This window comes from Aquarana catesbeiana, linkage group LG05 (assembly GCF_042186555.1).
Source record: "Aquarana catesbeiana isolate 2022-GZ linkage group LG05, ASM4218655v1, whole genome shotgun sequence".
NCBI classification, from domain to species: Eukaryota; Metazoa; Chordata; class Amphibia; order Anura; family Ranidae; genus Aquarana; species Aquarana catesbeiana.
Window position 1 is genome coordinate 285031744 of NC_133328.1, and position 25963 is coordinate 285057706.

A 25963-nucleotide genomic window follows, 5' to 3' on the forward strand; every position below is an offset into this window, starting at 1 on the left:
GTCCCTGTTGGAGGGTGGAGAGGAGGTTGGTGCCAAACCAACATTCCTGGCTTAAGTTGGCGTGGTGTCAACCCCCTCTGAACCTGCCCCTGCAGAGCTGACAGAATCTCTGCCCCAGTGTGGCCCCTTAAAAGCACCGCTGGTTCCGAGGACAAAGCACAGGAAGAGGCCATGGAGGAAGAAGAAGAGGAGGGGGTGGAGGAGAGAGGTGTGGCAGAATCACTACTAGTAGTATTTTGGAGGCATGGTGGCGGTAGCTTGAAGTGTCTTCTTTCCAAAATGGGTTCATTTTGGGGGGGTTTTGTGTTATCTTGTCATTTCATGGCCTACGACACTGTGATAGGTAGTAAGGAATGGAAATCACCATTTTATGCCCTTAGAAAGCCTTAGAAAGGCAGTAATTGGTTTTCGGAGTCCTGAACATGGCTTTGTTCCCAAAAAGTCTCACACATGTGGTACCCTCATACCCACGAGAAGCAGCAGAATGTATTTTGGGGTGTAATTTCACATATGCCTATGGCATGTTTGAGAAATATATCATTTAGTGACAACTTTGTGCAAAAAAGATTTCATTTTCCCGCAACTTGTGGCAAAATATTAAATATTTCATGGACTCAACATGCCTCTCATCAAATATCTTGCGCTGTCTACTTTCCAAAATGGGGTCATTTTTGGGGGTTTTGTGCTTTCTTGGTGTTTTATGGCCTTCGAAAGGTTATGAGGAGTGAAATAAAAAATGTACACCCTTAGAAATCCTGAAGGAGGTGCTTGATTTTCTGGGTCCTGTACACTGTTAGGCTCCCAAAAAGTCTCACACATAAGGTATCTCCATACTCAGGAGAAGCAGCAGAACGTATTTTGGGGTGTAATTCCACATATAACCATGGCACGTGTGAGCAATATATCATTTAGTGACAACTTTGTGTAATTTTTATTTTTTCTGTCATTTTGCAATCACTTGTGACAAAAAAATAAAATATTCAATGGGCTCAACATGCCTCTCAGCAATTTCCTTGGGGTGTCTACTTTCCAAAATAGGGTCATTCTGGGGGGTTTGTACTTCCCTGCCATTTTAGCACCTCAAGAAATGAGATTGGCAGTCATAAACTAAAAGTTGCGTAAATTCCAGAAAATGTACCCTAGTTTGTAGACGCTATAACTTTTGCGAAAACCATTAAATATACGATTATTGACTTTTTTTTTACCAAATACATGTGGTTGAATACATTTTGTCCTAAAATTGAGTTTATTGATTTTTTTATAACAAAAAGTAGAAAATATCATTTTTTTCAAAATTGTCAGTCTTTTTCCATTTATATCACAAACAATAAAAATCGCAGAGGCAATCAAATACCATCAAAAGAAAGCTCTATTTGTGGGAAAAAAAGGACACACATTTTGTTTCAGTACAGCATTGCATGACAGCACAATTACCAGTTAAAGCAGCTCAGTGCTGACTTGTAAAAAGTGCTCTGGTCATTGAGCAGCCAAATCCTCCGGGGCTGAAGTGGTTAAAAATGTATTCACACATGCAGCGGTCATATGAATCTCTGTCTTGGCCTTGGGATCCAGTGTATTTTCCAATTCGTTTTATGGGCAACCCTGCTTTATCAGGGCCTTGGATCCTCTAAAGGATACTGCAATTATATGCAAACATACTGTGACGGGAGTCACTTTTGGGCACAGGGTGACTGAGAAAATATATCTTGGATTACTTAAAATGGAACAGTAATATTTATCCACAATATCTCCCAGGATATATGTGAAGACTATTCTTGGTTTGATTCTGAACTCAGCATGTTAGTTGAGAGAGCTGATCACATTGGCCTCTAGAACTGGGTAGGAGCCGGACAGTCTACTCCTACTATAGTTTATTGCCTAATAGGCTGAGGAGGGGGGGATCACTGTTTGTATTGTTAATTGTAATTAGCTCCTGCTATTGTATTGTGAGAAGGTGTCCTGTGTTTATACTAATGTGTGAAGCTCGGTGACAACAAGTCTGACCGGGAGTGAAATCCTGATTCATCATAGAATGCCCAGGAGGGCACGGAGTCACATTGGCTGCTTAAGGGGTTAGTTAATTAGTTCATGTTAATTCTGTTTCTGGTTACAGTTGTATTGTTAGAGTAATATGAGCAGGAGGGGGGAGCTCCTCTTCTACTGTATATAAGATTGTATTCTGGTTCTAATAAAAAAGAGTCTGATTCCTGTTTGACCCTCCATACAGAGCCTCATCTCGTACTTGGGGGGAAGAACTATTCATATGGGTTTCTTGTTCGGCTGATTGAAGTGTTTGGTAGCTGCCTTTGTGTTCAGAAATGGAATGTCCTAAACGGCTTTAACCCCTTTTATACTCGGGGTGCCATTACAATTGGTGGCAAGCAGCGGGCTGATTCCCACAGCCCAGAAGGACAGCTACAAGAGGACACAGGCCAATGGAAGCACAGTATGAATGGCTAAAGCGCTCTACCCTCAAGTACTTACTGGAGAACCGGGGCCGACCGGCCAACAACCGTAAGAAGAGGGACATTATCGCAGAACTAGTCGAAATGGATAGAGCCGAAAGACCCAACATAACTGAAAGGCCCAGCGTAACAGACAGGACACCCGAAGAGGCGAATTTTGATCAGGCTGTTAACATAAGACTGGTACATTATGGCCCTAACCCTACAGCAGAGATCATAGACTGAGTTATAGCGGCTGTGGAGGCAAATTGGCTACAGCAAAGAGGTGCTACAGCAGCAGGAGTCACAGCAGCACCAACTGAAAGAAGAAAGATACATTTTGCTGCTTTTAAAAATTTCATTGAAACAGAAGGGGATATTGATGGGTACCTTGCTGATTTTGAACGGCAATGTGCCCTACACCGGGTGCCCACAGAGGAATGGGATACCAACCTGTCTGGGAAATTTTCCGGCCAGGCCAATGAAGTATTCAGGGCCATCCCAGACGAGGAGATTATGAACTATGGGCTGGTAAAAGAAGCACTTTTGGCCAGGTATGCCGTCACACCGGGGCAGTTCCGAGAGACGAGCAAGCAGGCTGGAGACTCATATACCGAGTGGGCATGCCGCCTACACCGCACGGCATCCCACTGGGTCGCTGGATGCCAAGCAGTATCCAGGGAAGAGGTGCTGCAGCTGCAGCCTGCGGCTCACTGCGTTGATGAGGAAGAACATTGGGGCGTCCTGCACGAGGCTGATCCAGTACAAGCAGCTAACCAGGACAGCAGGCAGCAACACAGGAAGACTGTCCGGGTTAATGGAAAGGTAGCCAATGGCCTACGTGATACTGGCGCCACCATGACCCTACTACAGAAGAACCTCATCCCAGACAGCCAACACACCAGAGACACTGTAGCCGTAAGGGTAGCAGGAGGCACCGTTTTCCAGCTATGCGTTGCCCGTGTTCACCTGGATTGGGGGGTTGGTTTGGGACACGTGAATGTGGCGGTGATGAAGGATTTGCCAGTGGATGTGCTACTGGGGAATGATTTGGCCCCCCTCGTTTCTGCTTATGCCCCAATGGGCCCCGCTGGGCCCCGCTGAAGCCAACCCAGTGACTACCCATGCCCAGACCCATGCTGCTGGAACTGGCCCGCTTGCTACTGAGACCCAGGTAAGACTATCTTCCATGACACGTACCTTAGATCAGGCTCCCCTAGGCTGGGATACCCCAGAGGCATTCGGGAGGGAAACCTAGGAGGACCTCACCTTACACAAGTATAGGGCTAAGGCAGATACTCAGGAAAGGGGAATAGATGGGGAGCTTTATAATTGGGTGGGGGATAGACTGTATAGGATCCCTAAGCCACCCCCGAGAAGTAAAGCTCCTTCGCAGAAATGACAGCTGGTGGTACCTAAGAAATACCATAGAATTACACAGAATTTCTTCTGGCCCAATTTTAACCAGGATGTGTGACAGTACTGCAAAACGTGTGACACATGTCAATGGGTAGGTAAGCAGGGGGACCACCCTAAGGCCAGACTTATGTCCATGCCTATTATTGGGCAGCCCTTTTACAGCATAGCTGTTGACATTGTGGGTCCCTTGGCCAGGCCTAGTCCATCCAGCAAGAAGTATATTCTCACCATGGTGGACTATGCCACCCATTACCCAGAGACAGTAGCTATGTCCAACATTGAAGCAGAGACAGTAGCTGATGCCCTGGTTAAAATATTTACTAGAGTATGGTTCCCTAAGAAGATTCTCTCTGACCAGGGAACCCAGTTTACTGCTGTGCTCACCCAGCAGTTGTGGAAGGTGTGCAATATTAAGCCCTTGCTGAGCTCACCTTACCACCCCCAGACTAATGGTCTCTGCAAGCGCTTTAACGTGACCCTCAAGAAAATGCTAAGGAGCTTTTTAGATGCTTGCAGAGACTGTGAGAGATTCCTGCCTCACCTGTTATTTGCGTACAGAGAGGTACCCCAGGAATCTACTGGGTTCTCTCTCTTTGAGTCACTCTATGGGAGAAGGGTCCGGGGACCCCTCAATCTAATTAGAGGACACTGGGAGGGAGAGACAGAGCAGGAGGGGACCCCCATAGTGCCCTATGTTCTGGAACTCAGGGACCGCATGGAGCAACTGTCTCTGATGGTAAGGAAGAATCTCCAGGCGGCCCAGGGGAGACAGAAGAGATGGTACGATTGGGGGGCTCGACATCGTATCTTCCAGGTTGGGCAGAAGGTCTTATTGCCTGTAAAGACCGACAAGATGCAGGCATCTTGGCAGGGCCCGTATAAAGTAGTAGCCCAGGTATGTGATACTACCTATGTTATTGCCAGCTGTGCAGATGAAAGAATCCAGCGAACCTTTCATGTGAACATGCTAAAGGAGTATCAGGAATGGCAGGAGGATGTTGCTGCAGTATGTGCCCCTACTGCAGACGACTCCGAAAGTTTACCCCTCCCTGACTTACTAGAAAAAGACCCCCAGACTGACCTCATTAGCCTCTTACAGCTAGGGGACTGGTTAAGCCCCACAAAGAAGGAACAGGCTAAGCGGCTTCTGTGGGAGAAACAGACGACTTTCTCCCAAAAACTGGGCTACATGATCCTGGCTGTCCATAAGGTAGAGACCCCTGGACAAGCACCCCTTCAACAGCCCCCCTACCATATCCCTGAAGCAGTTCGAGAAGGAATGTGGAAGGAGATACAGGAGATGATTCAGTTAGGAGTCATTGATCCCTCTGGCAGCCCTTGGGCCTCGCCTGTAATCCTGGTGCCTAAGAAAGACGGAAATACTCGGTTCTGCATGGACTACAGGCGACTCAATGAGAAGACCACCACGGACTCCTACCCGATGCCCAGGGTAGATGAACGTCTAGATCGTATAGTCAGGGGATGTTATTTAACTACAATAGACCTGTGTAAGGGCCATTGGCAGATTCCCCTGGCCGAGGATGCTATCCCCCAAGTCGGCATTTGTTACCCCGTTTGGCCTGTACCAGTCTAAGGTCATGCCATTCGGGATGAAAAATGCCCCGGCTACCTTCCAATATATGGTGGATAGGCTCCTCGATGGCTTGCAGGATTTTGCATGTGCATACCTGGATGACATTGCGATCTACAGTGGGTCTTGGGAGGAGCACCTAGTTCATGTAGGGGTGGTCTTGGACAAGATTTTGGCCTCAGACCTGACCTTGAAACCAGACAAGTGCCATCTAGGTATGGCGGAGGTGCAGTACCTGGGACACCGAGTAGGGTGTGGGAACCAGAGACCAGAGTCAGCCAAGGAAGAGGCAGTAGCTAACTGGCTGACACCCCGTACTAAGACCCAGGTATTAACCTTCTTGGGGACTGCAGGGTACTACCGATGTTTTGTCCCTGATTATAGTACTATCGCCAAGCCCCTGACTGACCTGACAAAAAACAATTTACCTAGGCAGGTCCTGTGGTCTCCAGCTTGTGAAACCACGTTTCTAACCCTCAAGCAAGCACTTGTAAATGCCCCTGTCTTGGCTGCCCCAGTACCTAACAAAGGTTTCCTTGTCCACACAGACACTTCCATGTTTGGACTGGGGGCTGTGCTGAGCCAAATCGGGGAGGATGGTGGAGAACACCCTGTCGCATACCTGAGCAGAAAGCTATTACCCCGGGAAGTGGACTATGCAGCAGTGGAGAAAGAGTGCATGGCCCTGCTCTGGGCCCTTAAAAAGTTGAACCGTTATTTGTACGGACAGGAATTTTCATTAGTCACCAACCACAACCCATTGGTCTGGCTTAACCGGGTCTCAGGAGACAATGGCATTCTTACAATTTCACCATCAGCTACCGACCCGGTAAGCAAAATGGCAATGCTGATGGGTTGTCCTGGGAAACAGATGTCACTCCGGCCTCCTTGTTCTGGACATCCCCAAGTTAACCAGAGAAGGATCAAGCTGGGTCTGCCGGAGTGTTCCACAAGGAGGGAGCCATGTGACAGGAGTCATTTTTGGGCACAGGGTGACTGAGAAAAATGAAAATCAGAGGGATGGATAAGGGGTTTTGAAAACGGTATGATTACTTGTATGATGGATGTATGGGATACTGGTAACAAATACTCTGCCAGGTCTGTTGGGAACACAACCAGGTCCTCCAATGCCCACTCATACCCATAAGGGTTATCAGATGTACAAATCTACATATTAGAATATCATATTTAAATAGGAATATAGTGTTTAAATAGATTGAATGGTATTATACAAGAAAGGGAAAGGGACAAAGGGACAAAGGAAATGGATAGGACATGGGAAGGGAAATGGGTGGGAAAGGGATAGTTAGGAGGGGGGAGGGGGACAGGAGAGGAAGATTTAGGAGGGGGAAAGGGGGTGGAAAAGAGGAGGTGGGAAGGGGGAGGGAAAATAGGACCAGAGAGGGAAACAAAAATACCAAGAGGTGACTGTAATCTCACCCGGGCTCAAAATGCAGAAATTAGATAGATGTTGAATATCACATATATGATCCATATAAAACCTAAGGTCCCAGCTCTTAAGGGCTCAATGACAATGTTTTTCTCCTGTGTGATGAGAAAAATCACTCATCATCCCTCAGGCATCCGCTCCCTCCGTTCATCATCCATCTCTGAGACCTGAAGCATCCCAGACATCTTTAAATCACAGCTGTGGCACCTCGAGGCCTCAGACGAGGAGAGGACAACTTTGGTGAAGACTCACAGTTGGCTTTCGAGGAGGTGGAAAGGGGTACAGCTACACCCGACCACCCTCTCACTCTCACCGATATGACATAAAGGCAAGCAGTTCTACCTGTGAACACCTGATGAACTGTAATTTTTTTTTGATAATTTTCAGATTCCAATTGTAGATTTGCTGGATTGGTATAAGGATTTTCGCAATTCATTGCAGTCCTGCAGTGTATCCAATACACCTTAATATACGCTAACTAAACCACCCTCCAAAAAGGGTATGAAAGAGGTGGTTGAAAGCCCCCCTAATATATATTTCTTGTTTTGGGGTATTACTCCTTTAAATATATTGTTGCTCTGAAGTTAGAAGTAAGAGAGATGTTTCGATAGAAGAGATTGAAGTCTTGGTTTAGTTTTATGTTAACCACAAAACTAGCGCCTGGGTCAAAGTGATGTGATAGCCTGTGTATTGTTATAAAAGCTGTTATAAAAACTGTCTGAACAAGAATATATAGAATGTATAGATCTAATAATCTGTGTTGGGTCACTTTTATAAGTACATTGTTCTCTGCGCAGAATGTGGGTGTGGTGAAATAAGGAGTGACGGCAACAATAATAAGGTAAGATTAATAATAATAAGGTAATAGCTAGGATTAGAGTTTATAGGATCCAGAAGTATCCTATCAGGGGAAATATCACAAACAACATCCACCTGGCTCCTTTTGCACCCCAGCACACACTAAGAGCTCTGGAAAAGGATAATGAAAACAATTGAGTGTTGTAGTCTTTTGGAAACTCAATTGGTCTTTTATCTACTGCAGACTTCCTCTTTTATGAGGCCACGGTTGGTATGTTAAGATATACCATTTATGTTTGTAAAGTGAAACTTTACTTTATGTTTTTCATGCAACGAATCTGGTTGCTAAGACAAAATGTGTCTCCTCCTCCTAATAGGAAGAGATTCAGGTTTTGAGCTTATTCAACAACTGGCTGATCCAGAAGGCCAATATCTCTTTTTTAAAGGGAAAATTGGGAATCTACCAAACACTTTAGCCAACATATCTCTTTTTGCAGCAAAATCAATGATGAGTTGACCTGGTTTGCCTCTGGGTGCCTTATCCTGGGGGGGGATTCAAATATTCACCTGGACCCTCTTCAGGATATCGCAAACGCAAGTCAGCCATTGTCTTTCAAATACTCATAAGAATTAAGGTATTACTGAATTCCTTGACCTTGGAAAAGGGAGAGATTTTGCTTATTAGCCCACTGTCCACAATAAACATTCACGCATAGACTACATTTTAGTTTCCCAAAGAGATCGGACATCCTTATTAGAGGCACAAATAGGGATTCAGACATTCTCAGATCATGCTCCCATATCAATTTTGCTACAATTACATAATATTCCTACCAAATCATACACATGACAACTTAATCCCACACTGTGGACAGATCCCTTGACCATGACACACATTTCAGATACTGTGATTCAACACTATTTAGAACAAAGTGGGTTACCTAGTTTGAACGCTTCAGAGGCTGAAGACCTTCATAAGAGAATCAAAATGAAGAAATAATACAGGCAATCAAAACATTGAAATCTGGCAAGATCCTGGGCCCAGATGTTTTTTCAGCTATCTATTACAAAATCTTCACAGCATTAATCTCAAACCTTGCTTTACACATTAAACTCCCTGAAAAACCCACAAACAATCCCACATTTCTTTTACAATGGCCCATATTACTATGTTGCCCAAACCTGGCAAGAACCCTGCTGATTGCACAAGTTATAGGCCAATATCTTTGCTCAATTTAGACATGAAATGCAAAGATCATAGCAACAAGGCTTCACAAGCATCTCGCAGGGCTTATTTGCCCAGAACAAACAGGCTTCATGCCAGGTAGGGAGGCACAAGATAATCTTACTAAGGCATTGAACATTATTCACCTCCTCAAAGGACACAAAGAAGAAGGTCTTGTCCTATATACAGATGCAGAGAAGGCCTTCCATAGGGTAGCCTGGAAATTCATGCTCTCGGTTTGCACACACATTGGCCTACGGCCTAATATGCTAAAATATGTGCTAAAATGGATTTTGTCGTTATATCAAAACCCAACAGCCAGACTAAAAATCAATGGTACACTTTCAGACCCTGTGCAAATCCATAACCGCACCAGACAGGGTTTCCCACTATCCCTCATATTATTTATCCTTACCCTGGAACCATTCATCTGAACCGTAAACAGAAATATGTCCATTAAGGGAATGAACCTAGGTTCCACACAATGCAAGCTTGCTGCATATGCAGATGACCACCTTTTCTTCCTCGCCCACCCACATCAAACTGTCCCGAACCTCTTGAAAGAATTTGATCTCTACGGATCTTTTTCCATTCTTAAAGTCAACTATCCTAAATCAGAGGCACTTAATATATCACTTACTACTAAAAACTTACAAGATACTCAACTGAACTGTCCTTTCAAATGGGTATTGTCAGCTCTTAAATACCTAGGGATACGGCTTACTCCCAATGTGGCAGATTTATACACACAGAATTTTAAACCTATTCTACAAAAGCTGTGAGTCAAAACCCTTCTCATGGTTTGGCAGGGCTGCAGTAGTGAAGATGACAATATTACCCCAAGTACTGTATCTTTTCCAAAATTTGCCCATAACACTAGGGATGAGCTTTATGTTTAGGTCGAACATGAGTTTGACTTGAACATTGGCTGTTCGCCAGTTCTTCGAAAATCATACATTATGGGGCGTTCGCTCCAAATTGGAACGCCCCATAATGCACTGTGGGAGCGTAGTGCATTGCTGTATGATGATTGGCCAAAGCATGCACCATGACCTGCATGCTTTGGCCAACCCCAGCGCCCTCATCTAAGGGAGCCATAATTGGCCAAAGGCAGGGTGCCTTTAGCCAATCATGGCTCAGGGGGACTAAGTCCACACCCCACACTATATAAGGCTGCCTGCACATCAGCCCTGTGTAGTGTGTTGTTGGCATGGATGGAGCGAGAGTATCATTTAGATTGAGCAGGCAGGCAGGCAGGTTATTCAGTTAGCTGCAGTGTATTTAATATATATATACAGACAGTCTCGTATATACAGTATTTCACAAAAGTGAGTACACCCCTCACATTTTTGTAAATATTTTATCATATCTTTTCATGTGACAACACTGAAGAAATGACACTTTGCTACAATGTAAAGTAGTGAGTGTACAGCTTGTATAACAGTGTAATTTTGCCATCCCCAGAAAATAACTCAACACACAACCATTAATGTCTAAACCGCTGCAACAAAAGTGAGTGCACCCCTAAGTGAAAATTTCCAAATTGGGCCCAATTAGCCATTTTCCCTCCCCGATGTCATGTGACTTGTTAGTGTTACAAGGTCTTAGGTTTGAGTGGTGAGCAGGTGTGTTAAATTTGGAGTTATTGCTCTCACTCTCTCATACTGGTCACTGGAAGTTCAACATGGCACCTCATGGCAAAGAACTCTCTGAGAATCTGAAAAAAAAGAATTGTTGCTCTACACAAAGATGGCTTAGGCTATAAGAAGATTGCCAAGACCCTGAAACTGACCTGCATCACGGTGGCAAAAACCAGACAGTGGTTTACCAGGACAGGTTCCACTCAAAACAGGCCTCACCATGGTCCACCAAAGAAGTTGAGTGCACATGCTCAGCATCATATTCAGAGGTTGGCTTCGGGAAATAGATGTATGAGTGCTGCCAGCATTGCTGCAGAGGTTGAAGGGGTGGGGGGTCAGCCTGTCAGTGCTCAGACCATACGCCACACACTGCAACAAATTGGTCTAAAAGGCTGTCTTCCCAGAAGGAAGCCTCTTCTGAATGAATGATTTGTATAGCGCTGCAAATGCGAACTGAATCGCCTCAAGGTGCTGGATCCATCCTGTGTTGTCCAGCTTCTTAGAACAGGTAGGTCTTGAGTTTTTTTCTGAAAGCCTGATGGTTTTCTTCCATGCAGATGTAAGTCGGTAGAGCGTTCCATAGCCGTGGTCCTTGGACTGCGAATCTTCGTTCTCCCTTTGATTTGTAGTAGGATTTGGGAATGAGGAGGAGGTTTTGGTTAGATGATCAAAGACTGCAATTGGGTGTGTAGTGTTTTATTTTCTCACGTAGGTACTGAGGAGCGTTTCCTTGTATGCATTTGTGGGTGAGGCAGAGGGTCTTGAATGTGATCTGATTCTTTACATTTAGCCAATGTAGGCTCCTCGGGAAGGGGAGATGGATTCCCAGGGTTTTTTTCCTGTTAGCAGTCTTGCCGCCGTGTTTTGGATGAGTTGTAAGCGTGCAAGTTGATATTGGGGTAGTCCTATGTAGGGGGAGTTTGTGTAGTTGAGTCGGGAATTAATGATTGTTCCAACTACTGCTGCTTTGTCCTCTTCTGGAATGAAGGGGATGAGTTTACGCAGCAGGCGGAGGAGATAGTGAGATCCGCTGACTACTGATCCTATGTATGAATCCATTGACATTTTTGAGTCAAAGATGACTCCGAGGGGGGGCGCGGCCTGGCGCGCAACGGAGATGGCGGCCTTCTAGAGGCGCTCCGGAGGTTTCGCAGCCTACAGCCCCTCCATCGGCACTCTGCACCTTATCACGAGCGAACTGAGCTATAGAACACCCCACACCAGATCCCACCGATCATCGGCTACTCACCAGGGGAGAAATATCTCAGAGATATTTAAAAATCAGACACTCGCACAGAACAGCACGCCTGGAGACAAGATGGTGCCGAGCCATGCTGCAGAGAATTTCAGTGAGGACTCACAGTCAGCGCCGGACGACAATGGTAGTGGATCTTCACACCCCAATCTTCCCCTCACCTATGCTGACATGGCCATCATTGCAGCAGACATTAAATCATCCTTTTCTGCAGCTATGACTGACCTAAAATCCAGCCTGCTGGTTCTAAATGAGAGAGTGACTACCGCTGAAATGACTGGAAAACACAGAGACAAGGCCATCAGCAGATTAGACAGAATATCGGTCTCCTATACAAACCACTTAATAAAAATGAATACACCTGGAAGACCTCGACAATAGAGGGAGATGCAAAAATATCAGGGTACGGGGGATCCCCGAAACAGTGGACAGTGACCAAATCATTCCAGCCCTGCAAAGAGTCTTTCATAGCCTATTAGTATGACCGGAGGACACTGTGATAAAGTTTGTCAGGGCACACAGAGCCCTGAGAGCAAGAGGCCCTGACACCATGCCCCCTCATGATGTGATATGCTGCCTGCAAAATTTCACATTGAAAGAAGAAATCATGCAGAAAGCACGACCGGATCATTTTCAACGGCGAAAACATCATGCTTTTCCATGATCTATCCCAGACCACGTTGAAGAATCGCAGGGCCCTGCGACCCCATCTGGACAAGTTACGCGAGAAAGATCTTCGTTACACATGGCAATTCCCTTTTGCACTACTAGTAACACATAATGGCAGGCAACACATCCTGAGATCCCCTGAAGACCTAACAGAATATTGTACCGCACTCCACCTGGGTTAAGTGGACCTCCCTGAGTGGTATCAAGAATTCTGGGATCCCCCTCTGGAAAGAAGTCCACCCAGCTCACCATTTGTTTCCCTTGAGAAGCATTTATCCAAAAAAATGAAACAAAACAGACAAGGTGGTTCGCTTGCAGGTACTCCTTGTAACAACAGAGCCCACTCCTCAAGAGCCCTGGAAGATGCTTCATCACTACAACACAGTTAATGACAACTAGGAAGAAACACTTGACTTTCAGCAAGTTACTTTTATCGACTATAAGTTTCACATAACCTTAAATAATCTGGTTTTTGCTCTTTTCAGGAGCGGAAGTTGACTGCGTTTTTGTTTTTGTTACCACTTAATCTTCTCACTCCCTGGGGCATACTGTGTCTCCCAACACCTCTGACCTTATCAGCCTGTAGCCGGCTGGCAAATATATTCCACTTATATGGTGAGAATTACATTTGAGTCTCTCCACTCCATAGCCCAGCGCTTTGGTGAATAACCTGATCAGCTATTGGGACTTTGGACTCCACGCAGAATCTTTCTAAAAGACTGAGGAAACGAGATATGTTCATCATTGTGCTGATCATTTAACTATTTAGATGACAACATAGTACTAGACTTATCCAAATTATCATTCATAGGGTCTATGCTGGGCTTTCTGCTGTTTCAACATATAGCCTACACCCAGATGACCCTCGAGACATCCCGCAGTTTTAGTCAAGAATGACAATATTCATACTGCCCCTGTTACATACATGCTTGCTCCACCTTACCTAGATCTCCCTAAGTGGGAGATCTGATTTGGCTTTATGCCACCTCCTGATACTTCCACTCTATAACATGTTTGACTGGTTGTAACTTTCCTCTGTTAGCTTGGAATGATTACAAATGTTTTACCCAAGCAAAATCTGTTGTAAGTTAACCTTTAGCGGCGCACGTCTATTTCTCTGTCCTGAAGTTCACGACAGATTTAAAATGACTTCCCTGAGTTTTGTTGATGACTATGCAACCTAGTTTAGACCAGAGTGTACACTGCTCCTATTATATAATATCCCTTAACTATGTCAGCTCTTACTGCTCAAGCCCTGAAGTGCCGCAGGACTTCATACAGGAGACACACTTCAAATCCCACAAGACGCCCAGGCTCACTGATTTATATTTTAAGGAAGCACATCACACAACGAACGATGTGACTAAATCTAAAGGGGTCTCAATCCTTATCAGCAGGGAAGCCCCCTTTGAATTGACCGAAAAATTGACAGACCCAAATGGAAGATTTATCTTTCTCAAAGGAAAATACAACAATTGCCCCATAACACTAGCTAACGTATATTTTCCCAACACATCACATTTACCATTCTCTGATTGATAAGGGAGTTGGAGAGCTTTAGCTCCAGCTGCCTTATCCTGGGAGGGGATTTCAACCTTCCTTTGAACCCCTTAGCTGACACCTCCACGGGTATAACCTACATTATCTACAAGATCCTAAAAAAATATCAAAGCGCTGTTAAACTCTCTACACCTCATAGACTCATGGAGATACCTTCACCCAGAAGGTAAAGATTTCACATCTTATTCAATACCCCATGCCAGACACTCTAGGATTGACTGCATTTTCATTTCCCGCAGAGACCTTCACATCATCTCAGAAGCACACATAGGACTACGGTCCTTATCGGACCATGCCCCAATCTCATTATCATTGACCCTAACAGCCCCCTCTAAAAAATCCAACACCTGGAGACTGAATTCCTCTATCCTAACGTACCCAGTGTTGTTGCCGGAGATTACTTCAATATTGAAGGAATTTTTTGTAAATAACACATTGCCTGACACAGACCCTTTAATGATATGGGAGGCACACAAGTGTTCTATTAGAGGAGATCTGATTAGAATGGGGGCCCGACACAAAAGAGACAGAGAAAAAGAAATTACCAAACTCACTGATAAAATAATGAAACTTGAGACTCTTCACAAACAATCCCTAACAACACAAACTGCAACCGAACTACTGGAAACTAGGAAGACATTGCAGCAAACACTGGAGGCCACCTCCAAACGATTCCTATTTTTTAAGAAAAAAATCTATTATGAATATGGTGACAAATCGGGAAAGTTTCTAGCAAGAGCACTGAAGGGACCCGACACAAAAAAAACATTCCGGGTATCACTAATAAGGAAGGGACCCTAGACATATCTGATGATCTAATCGCCCAACACTTCCACGAGTATTATACCAAACTTTATAATTTACCAACACAACACAGGTGTACAAGGAAACAGAAAACAAATCATACAAGACTACCTAATCTCTTCCAAACTTCCTAAATGCTTTAAAACGGACATTGGACTCATAGACCAACCCATAGACCCGATAGAAATACAGAATGCAATCAAAGACCTAAAAACAGAAAAGAGCCCTGGACCAGATGGCATTTCATCCATCTATTATAAAACATTTATAGATATCTTTACAAACCCTCTCATGAAGGCACTTAATTCTTTTTCGAGTTCCATGGAAGTTCCTACAACTTTCCTATCAGCCCATATAGCAGTCATACCCAAGCAGAATAAGGATCCAACACAATGCACAAGCTACAGACCAATCCCATTACTCAACTTAGATGTGAAGCTAATGACAAAAATCATAGCTAACAGACTAATGCCCCATACACACGGTCGGACTTTGTTCGGACATTCCGACAACAAAATCCTAGGATTTTTTCCAACGGATGTTGGCTCAAACTTGTCTTGCATACACACGGTCACACAAAGTTGTCGGAAAATCCGATCGTTCTGAACGCGGTGACGTAAAACACGTACGTCTGGACTGTAAACGGGGAAGTGGCCAATAGCTTTCATCTCTTTATTTATTCTGAGCATGCGTGGCACTTTGTCCGTCAGATTTGTGTACACACGATCGGAATTTCCGACAACGGATTTTATTGTCAGAAAATTTTATCTCCTGCTCTCCAACTTTGTGTGTCGGAAAATCCGATGGAAAATGTCCGATGGAGCCCACACACGGTCGGAATTTCCGACAACACGCTCCGATCGGACATTTTCCATCGGAAAATCCGACCGTGTGTACGGGGCATAAAACCTTTATTACACAAATTGATTGGTCCTGAACAGGCGGGATTCATGCCTGGAAGAGAGGCAAAAGACAAAGTCACAAAATCACTTAACTAATATATGCCGCCCAATGGCGAAAGATCGAGGGCTTTCTCCTGTCCACTGACACGGAGAAGGCCTTTGATCGAGTAGCCTGGGACTTCATGCTAGAAACAGCACTATATAAAAATCCTTCGGCAAGACTAAAAATCAATGGGTCCTTATCTGACACGGTACATATTACTAATGGTACAAGACAGGGATACACCCTTTCACCTATACTTTCCATTTTAACACTTGAATCCTTCATTAGAAGACTGAAATTAAACTCTGATTTACACGGTTTCCAAATAGGAAATAAAGAATATAAAATAGCCGCGGATGATCTCCTTTTTTTTTTTTGACAAGACCGCACATCTCACTACCAAACCTGATGACAGAATTTTCCCATTTTGGATTTATTTCCAATCTCAAAATTAATAAAATTAAACAAAATCGGAAGCAATGAATATCAATGTCCCAGCTACAGCTTTAAAAGCCCTACAAGATAACTGCCCCTTCAAATGGGAAACCTTAGGGCTCCAATATCTTGGGATTTGGCTGACACCCCAACTCTCCCAAGTTTTTGAAAAAAAATTCCTCCATATGCTTAAAGCGACCTGTGTTCCATACCCTTGAGGTTCTCTCCTTGGATACCTTTGGCTAAATACCCTTCAGACATAAAACAACACTCTTTAATAAACACCACCCTCTCAATCTTTCATCTGTCCACTAAAAATCCTGATATATCTACCAAACTAAGCCCACTCACCCCACTTCAATATAACCCTGACTTTCCCCCAGGACTCAGAAACAGTTTACTGAAATCTACAGAGTCAAACATCACAATCCTTGCCAAACATTGTTTTCATGACAAACTGATAAAAGACTTTGATGCACTTAAATCAGACACTCTTACGCCAAACCTACCACTATGGAACTATTTCCAGATCAAAAGCTTTGTCAATAACGCCAAACGCAGAGATCACTTTAGCAGACACCTAACAGAAATGGAATCAGTGTGCCTGAAAGGTGCTTACACTCCAAGAGCCACATCCCTATCATATGCCTGGTTGCAACAACCCGTCTGCCGACAGATTCAGAGAAAGCTGGTCAAAAGATCTTGGTATAGACATTTTGGATAGACAATGGCAGAAAGCTTGCATACTAGCGCACAAATGCTCACTCAGTCCCAGAATGCAGGAAACATCATTTAAACTCCTCTCTCAATGGTATGCCACACCAGCTAAGCTAAATAAATGGTACCCACAAACGTCGGACTTATGCTGGCGATGTCAGAAAGACAAAAGGACCCTTCTCCACATTTGGTGGCAATGCCCCATAATATCCTCATTCTGGTCTGAGGTGAGCAAAGTCATCCGCCTAATCACAGAAACCACATTAAGTCTGGATGCAGCATAATGCTTACTCTATGTCACAAAATTCTCTTAAAAAATACAAAAACTCTTTATCCAGACACTTGCTCAATGCAGCCAAATCTCTAATTCCATTACATTGGAAATCTACCAATATCCCATCCATTAGAGTTTGGTTACACAAAATCATAGACATCTCTGACATGGAGGAGACAATAGCACAATCTAACGACTCGATTGAATGTTACCACAAGACTTGGTCTTCCTGGTTTGCTTTTAGGTACTCAAAAGATTTTGAGGATCTGAAGGTGGAAAAACTACTATAACTTACAGTTATAGCACAAATAAGTGAATCATAACTGTGTCTAACCGCTATATATACGACAGACTCAAGAACTGATAACTTGGCTACTAAACAACCCAAAGAAGTAGACTAGGGCCACACCTGCACGTGTCAGAATACCTAGTATCAATAATATACAATACGAATAACATTACAACTACTTAAAAACCACTTCATCTCTTACTCCTCTCCTCTCACTCCTCCCTATTACCTCCATCCTACCTCACCCGTCCTCCCCACCCTACAAATACCTATTTCTTTACTCTAATCTCTAATGTATTCTTTTTTAACCCAACCTAACCTTCCAATACACAATAAGAATAATTCTAATCTTCCTAATTTAGAATATGATCCATCAGTATTCTGAATCAAATCTAAAAATCATTAATACCTGGATGTTTTATTTCTTTCCATGTTACCAATGGAACACATTTATTTTATTCATCTACATGTTAACTACTGTATATCAATGCATATTCAATGTACGATTATATTCTTCAATAAACTTTAAATAAAAAAAAAAAGATGACTCCGAGACTCTTGGCTTTGGTGCTTGGAGAGATGGTCAGTCCAAGGATGGTGGGAGGTGTCCATGGGGTCTTAGTTTTGGAATTTTGGTTTGCGTGTAGAAGAAGAAGCTCTGTTTTTGATCCGTTGAGTTTGAGGGAGCTAGTGATCATCCAGTCATCTATCAAAGTGAGGCATTTTTCTAGTCGCTGATGATGGTCTTTTTGTCCAGTGATACGAAAGTAGAGTTGAGTGTCATCAGCGTATGAGTGGAAGCAGAGGTCTGATATACTGATGATTTTGAGGAGTGGGTGGATATAGATGTTGAAGAGCACTGGCGACAAGGGTGAACCTTGAGGGACTCCACAAGAGATTGTGCGGGTTTCAGAGGGGAATGCTCCAAGTTTCACTGTCTGAGAACGATTTCATAAGAAGGATGCGAACCATTGTAGATCTGAATCTGTGACTCCTGCTACTTCTGTGAGGCGAATGAGTAGAGTATTGTGGTCCACTGTATCGAACGCTGCACTGAGGTCCAACAGTACCAGGAGACATGATTCTCCATCACCTGCTGCTTCAAGGGCGTCGTCCCATATTTTGAGAAGTGCCATTTCTGTGCCATGGCCTGGGCGGAAGCCTGATTGCAGAGGGTCCAAAAGTTTGTGTGTGTTCAGGTGGTGTTGTAGCTGTTGTACTACTGCTTTCTCCATAGTCTTGGAGATGGTATTAAGGCTTGTTATCGGTCTGCAGTAGTTAGGGTCCTTAGGGTCGAGGTTGGGTTTCTTTAGCAGGGTTTTTACGATGCTTTGCTTGAGGGCGATCGGAACAGTCCCTTCTTTGAACAACTGATTTATGAGGTGTGTTATGGTAGGAGCCAAAATGTCGGAACATTCTTTCAGGAGTTTTGTGGAAATTATGTCATTTGGTGATGTGCTGTCTTGGAGGCTTCTGATGATGTTTTTGGTGGTGTCAGTGGTGATTGGGGTCAGAGAAAAGTTCGGTGATTGTGTGATGTTCATGTCGATATCCTCTTTTTGCTTTGGTGGAATGAAATTGGTTGTTTTTTTCTGTTGAATTGTTTTCCGAATGTTGTCAATTTTGCCGATGAAAAAATCTGATAACTCATTGCAGAATTATTGAGTGTCATTTGCTGGGGGCTCTAAGCCGGTAGGGTTCATCGACTGAGTGACTATTTTGAAAAGTTCCTGAGGGCGGTTTAGGGCAGATGAGTTGGTGTTCGAGAAATGTTCTTTTTTAGATTTGAAGATTGCTTTGTGGTATTTGTCAGTGAGTGCTTTGTAGATTGTGTGGTTTTCCTTGGTAGGATTTCTTCTCCATGCTGTTTCAGCTCTTCTGCGTTCTTGCTTGTGTAGAGTGAGAGTGCCATTAAACCATCCCAAGTTTTTTTGTGGATGAGTGTTCTGCGTTTTGGAGCCACTGAGTCTGCTGTTTGTAGAAATGCCTTGTTTAGGGAGTTGAGTGTTTGTTCCGTTGAGTGGTTTAAATTTAGCATTGCAATTTTGTTTGATAATGTGGTTTTGAAGAGTTCGGAATGTAGTTTCTTCTGAGATCTGGTCCAGTGTGTTGTTGTTGCATGTTTCGGTTTTTGGGAGGGTGGAGTTCATGGTGATTTTAAATTTGACAGCATGGTGGTCCATCCATGGTAGCGGTATGTTGTTGAATATGTTGATGTCCATATTTTGTTTGAAGATGAGGTCCAGAGTGTGTCCTGAACCATGCATGGGAGCCTTTATCACCTGCTGAAGACCTAGCTCTTCCAGTTAGTTAATGCAGGTGGTAGTGATAGGGTCTTGGGTAGAGTTTGCCCAGAGGTTAAAGTCCCCAAGTACCAGAAAGTTTTTGGTTTTCAGGGTGTGTATTGAAATGAATTCAGTGAGGGGTGTAAGGAGATTAGTCTTCGGTCCTGGTGGTCTGTAGCATAGTAGTATGTGAATGGTGTCTTGGGGTGTTGTTTGAAGATGTAGAGTAAGTGTCTCCATGAAAGGCACTGAGTTCTGTAAAGTTGGTTTGGTGAACACAAGGTGAGATTTGAAGATCACTGCTAGGCCTCCTCCTTTTTTCCTGTTCTATGCTCAGTTAGGATACTGTAGTTCTCAGGCACAAATTCAGTTAGAATGGGTGTTAGTCAGCTTTCCGTGATGAAGAGGCAATCTATGTTGTTTTGGGTGATGAAGTTGTGGACTTCCAGTCTGTGTTTGACTGCAGATCTAGTGTTAATCATGGCGCATGCTAATTGTTGTGGTTGAATTGGTGTCTTCCTGTGTTTGATGGTTGATTGTAGGTTGGGCCTTAGTAATTGTTCTTTTCATAGGATTTTTTGAATGGAGGTTGGTAATGTTGAGGTGGTATTTCTTAGCCTGTGGAAAACTTCTGCTGAGTATTTGAAGTTGCACATGGCGCAAAAAAAAGTTGATGGTGGTAGGATGAATGCGATAATGATACTGATGTAGCACCGATGATGTTGCTGAGAAGATGATGGTCCTGAAGGATGCCGCTGATAATAGCGGTGGTGTGTTGAGGTGCTGATGATGGTGCGAATAGTACTGGTGGTGGTGATGGAGGGGCGCCCACTGACCTAACCGCTCTCCCATTGATCCAGAGGAAGGCAAAAAACCCTAGCTGTGCTGGCCAATTGCTACAGTAGAGGAAAAAAATCCTTCCTGACTCCCCGAGAGGCGGTCGGACCGGAGGACCCTGGATCAACTGCTAAGGGTGATGCCCCAAGTGCTTACCTGACCAGGGATAGTCCAGAGAAGAAGAAGAGAGGAGAGGAGATGGGGGGGGACTGGAGGACAGAAGGAGAGGGCACTAGGGGCCTAGGCCCTACTTACCGGTACTGCAGCCTTGTCTGGGTGGATCAAGATGCAAAAACATATTTCAGGGGCACACCCTACAATGCGTTTAAATTCAAGATGGTGCTGCTATAAGACCTACAAACAGTACAAAATATATTACAGCGCACACATTCAAGAATGACATTTCCTGCAAGGCTAGTTAAAAACACCTGAACACATTAAAAAAATACGGGGGTTTGGTCACACTAGAATGACAGGTGTTTCTAACTAGCCTTGCAGGAAATGTCATTCTTGAATGTGTGCGCTGTAATATATTTTGTACTGGGTCGATCAAGATAGACGTCAGGGGTAGGCCTGAGCCGTGGTTATCCTGGCTCTCTATTTCACCCGGTGCCACTGCGGGAAGATCCGGTAGCAAAGGAGGAGGCGTTCAGGGGCAGGAAGGGCACGCTGGCCCGCTGAAACAGAAAGTGGGGTGAGCTAGGAGGTATGCCGGCGTGAGCTGGAGCTAGGCCATAGCCAGGGTCTGTTCCTCGTTAGGGATGAGCTTCGAGTTTGAGTCTAACTCATGTTCAACTCGAACATTGGCTGTTCTCCAGTTCGCTGAATAGCGAACAATTTGGGGTGTTCGCGGCAAATTCGAAAGCCACGGAACACCCTTTAAAAGTCTATGGGAGAAATCAAAAGTTCTAATTTTAAAGGCTTATATGCACAGTATTGTCATAAAAAGTGTTTGGGGACCTGGGTCCTGTCCCAGGGGACATGTATCAATGCAAAAAAAGTTTTAAAAACGGCTGTTTTTTTCAGGAGCAGTGATTTTAATAATGCTTAAAGTGAAACAATAAAAGTGTAATATTCCTTTAAATTTCGTACCTGGGGGGTGTCTATAGTATGCCTGTAAAGGGGCGCATGTTTCCCATGTTTAGAACAGTCTGACAGCAAAATGACATTTCAAAGGAAAAAAAGTCATTTTAAACTACTCGCGGCTATTAATGAATTGTCGGTCCGACAATACACATAAAAGTTTATTGATAAAAATGGCATGGGATTTCCCCACAGGGGAACCCCAAACCAAAATTTAAAAAAAAATGGCTTGGGGTTTCCCCTAAATTCCATAACAGGCCCTTCAGGTCTGATATTGATATTAAGGGGAACCCCACGCCAAAATGAAAAAAAAAATGGCGTGGGGGTCCCCCTCAAAATCCATACCAGACCTGAAGGGTCTGGTATGGATTTTAAGGGGAACCCCACACCAAAATTTAAAAAAAAAATTGGCGTGGGGTCCCCCCAAAAATCCATACCAGACCCTTAACCGAGCACGCAACCTGGCAGGCCGCAGGCAAAGAGGGGGGACGAGAGAGCACCCCCCCTTCTAAACCATACCAGGTAATAGGCCCTCAACATTGGGAGGGTGCTTTGGGTTAGCAGCCCCCCAAAGCACCTTGTCCCCATGTTGATGAGGACAAGGGCCTAATCCACACAAGCCTTGGCCGGTGGTTGTGGGGGTCTGCGGGCGGGGGCTTATCGGAATCTGGAAACCCCCTTTAACAAGGGGACCCCCAGATCAGGCCCCCCTGTGTGAAATGGTAATGGGGTACAAAAGTACCCCTACCATTTCACAAAAAAAGTGTAAAACATGTAAAAAATGACAAGAGACAGTTATAGAGTTTTTGACAATTCCTTTATTTAAAGTCTTCTTCTTTCCATCTTCTTCGGGTCTTCTTCCTTCTTCCTTCCTTCTTCCTTTGGTTTCTTCCTCCATCTTTTTCTTCCTCCGATCCTCTGCTTCTTGCTCCGGTGTTCTCGTCTGGCATCTTCCTCCACGGCGTCTTCTTCCCCGCTTCGTTCTTGGGCTGCTCCGCATCCATGGGAGGCTCCCACTGTGTGACGCTTCTCTTCTTCTGACACTTCTTAAATAATGGAGGGTGGGGCCACTCGGTGACCCCGCCCCCCTCTGACGCACGGGGACTTGACGGGGACTTCCCTGTGGCATGCCCCGTGATGTCAGAGGGGGGCAGGGTCACTTTTTACGTAACCGGGTGACCCCGCCCCCTCTGACGTCACAGGGAAAGCCACAGGGAAGTCCCTGTCAAGTCCCCGTGCGTCAGAGGGGGGTGGGGTCAACAGGTGGCCCTGCCCTCCTTTATTTAAGACGTGTCAGAAGAAGAGAAGCTCCACACAGCAGGATGTGGAACGGCCCAAGAATGGAGCAGGGAAGAAGACGCCGTGGAGGAAGATGCCGGATGAGAACACCGGAGCAAGAAGCAGAGGATTGGAGGAAGAAGAAGATGGAGGAAAAAACCGAAGGCAGAAAGAAGGAAGAAGACCCGAAGAAGATGGAACAAAGAAGACTTTAAATGAAGGAAAAAAACTGTCTCTTGTCATTTTTAACATTTTTGACACTTTTTTTGTGAAATGGTAGGGGTACTTTTGTAGCCCATTACCATTTCACACAGGGGGGGTGGGATCTGGGGGTCCCCTTGTTAAAGGGGGCTTCCAGATTAAGATAGGCCCCCCCACCCGCAGACCCCCACAACCACCAGGCAAGGGTTGTGGGGATAAGGCCCTTGTCCTCATCAACATGGGGATAAGGTGCTTTGGGGGGGCCGCTACCCCAAAGCACCCTTCCAATGTTGAGGGCATGTGGCCTGGTATGGTTCAGGAGGGGGGCCGCACTCTCACCCCCCTCTCTTTTCCTGCAGCCTGCCAGGTTGCGTGCTCGGATAAGGGTCTGGTATGGATTTTTGGGGGGACCCCACGCCCTTTTTTTAAAATTTTGGCATAAGGTTCCCCTTAAAATCCGTACCAGACCTGAAGGGTCTGATATGGATTTTGAGGGGGACCCCACGCCATTTTTTTAAAAATTTTGGCGCGGGGTTCCCCTTAATATCCATACCAGACCTGAAGGGCCTGGTGTGGAATTTAGGGGGACCCCCACACCATTTTTTTTTTCAATTTTGGTTCAGGGCTCCCCCATGGGGAAATCTCATGCCGTTTTTTTATCAATGAACTTTTATGTGTATTGTCGGACCGACAATTCATTATAGCCGCTAGTAGTTTTAAATTACTTTTTTCCTTTGAAATGTCATTTTGCTGTCAGACTGTTCTAAACACGGGAAACATGCGCCCCATTACAGGCATACTATAGACACCCCCAAGGTACGAAATTTAAAGGAATATTACACTTTTATTGTTTTACTTTAACCTCTTGCCGACCGCCTAACGCAGATATACTGGGGCAGAATGGCATGGGCAGGCAAAATCACGTGCCCGAGGCTGTCGGCATCGTTAGGGAAGTGATCAATGCTGAGGGGGAGGCCACTCATTCGTGGCCACCCCCTCGCGATCGCTCCCAACGAATGAAAATCTTCCTCTGCTGCTGTAATGTAAACAGCGGCAGAGGAAGTGATGTCATCTCTCCTCGGAAAGCCTTTTCGTTACGGCGCCGAGGAGAGAAGACATCCAAATAAGTCTTCACAAAACTACACTGACAGTAGAACATGCAGGCACACTTTTCGCTCCCCAATCACCCCCCTGCACCCCCGATCACCCCCCTGCACCCCCAGTCACAGTGACACCAATACCAGTTTTTTTTTTTTTTTTACTGATTACAGCATTGGTGTCATTTTGTGACAGTTATAAGTGGTAGGGCAGTTAGTGTTAGGCCCCTTTAAGTCTAGGGTACCCCCCTAACCCCCCAATAAAGTTTTAACCCCTTGATCACCCCACGTCGCCAGTGTCACAAAGCAATCGTTTTTCTGATCACTGTATTAGTGTCACAGACGACGCTAGCTAGGGAGGTAAGTATTTAGGTTCGCCGTCAGCGTTTTATAGCGTCAAGGACCCCAATATACTACCTAATAAAAAGTTTTAACCCCCTGATTGCCCCCTAGTTAACCCTTTCACCAGTGATCTCCGTATAACTGTTAAGGGTGATGCTGGTTAGTTAGTTTGTTTTTTATAGTGTCAGGGCACCCGCCGTTTATTACCTAATAAAGGTTTAACTCCCTGATCACCCGGCGGGTGATACAAGTTAGGTTTTAGGGTCAGATAGGGTCTGCGTCGCACCAGGCAGCATCAGGTTAGTGCCAGTACCGCTAACACCCACGCAAGCAGCATACACCTCCCTTAGTAGAATAGTATCTGAACGGATCAATATCTGATCCGATCAGATCTATACTAGCGTCCCCAGCAGTTTAGGGTTCCTAAAAACACAGTGTTAGCGGCATCAGCCCAGATACCTGCTAGCGCCTGCTTGCCCCTCCACCCGGCCCAGCCCACCCAAGTGCAGTATCGATCGATCACTGTCACTTACAAAACACTAAATAAATAACTGCAGCATTTGCAGAGTCAGGCCTGATCCCTGCGATTGCTAACAGTTTTTCTGGTAGCGTTTGAATCAGTCGCTAACAGTCAGGAGCTTTTTTACCTGTGAGTCTCACTACTGTACCACTAAATTTAGAGCCCAAAATCTCAAATAGAAGGTACAGTAGTGAAGAGGCCTACACGTTTCTGAGCATGAGAGATAGTGAAGAGGAAGTCACTCATCTGTCAGATTCAGGCTCAGAATACGATCCTGTAGACGACAGCGGCTCCATGACAGATAGCTCTGACGACGGAGTTGTGGTCCCTGCCAAGGTCAGGCGTACCCGACCCCAATCTTCTTCTGCAGTTGTTGAGGTACAGGTCCCTCGTATGGAGCAGAGCAGTACTAGCGACGCTTTTCCTTCTGGTGAACTGGCAAGCACCAGCAGCCTAGTACACCCCCGTCGTAGTCAAACCAGCACTGCAGTAACACTTGGTGACGTGGCGAGTCACATAAGTGCAGTTCAAGCTGGTGAGGCGGCAAGCACAAGTAGTGTCCCGCTGCCACCAAGAAGAAGACAAACACAGGCCCATCGTGCCCATAGTGCCCTTCCTACCCACCACTTCTGCAGCACCTGTACTTCCCCCATTCACATCCCCAACCAAATGCAGTCGGCTCCATGAGAGGCATTTTCTTTATGTCCTCCCGAGTACCTCTACCCAACGAACCCCCCAAAAAAGATGTTGTGTCTGCAGCAAGCGCGGATATAGGCATGACACCCGCTATTATTGTCCCTCCTGT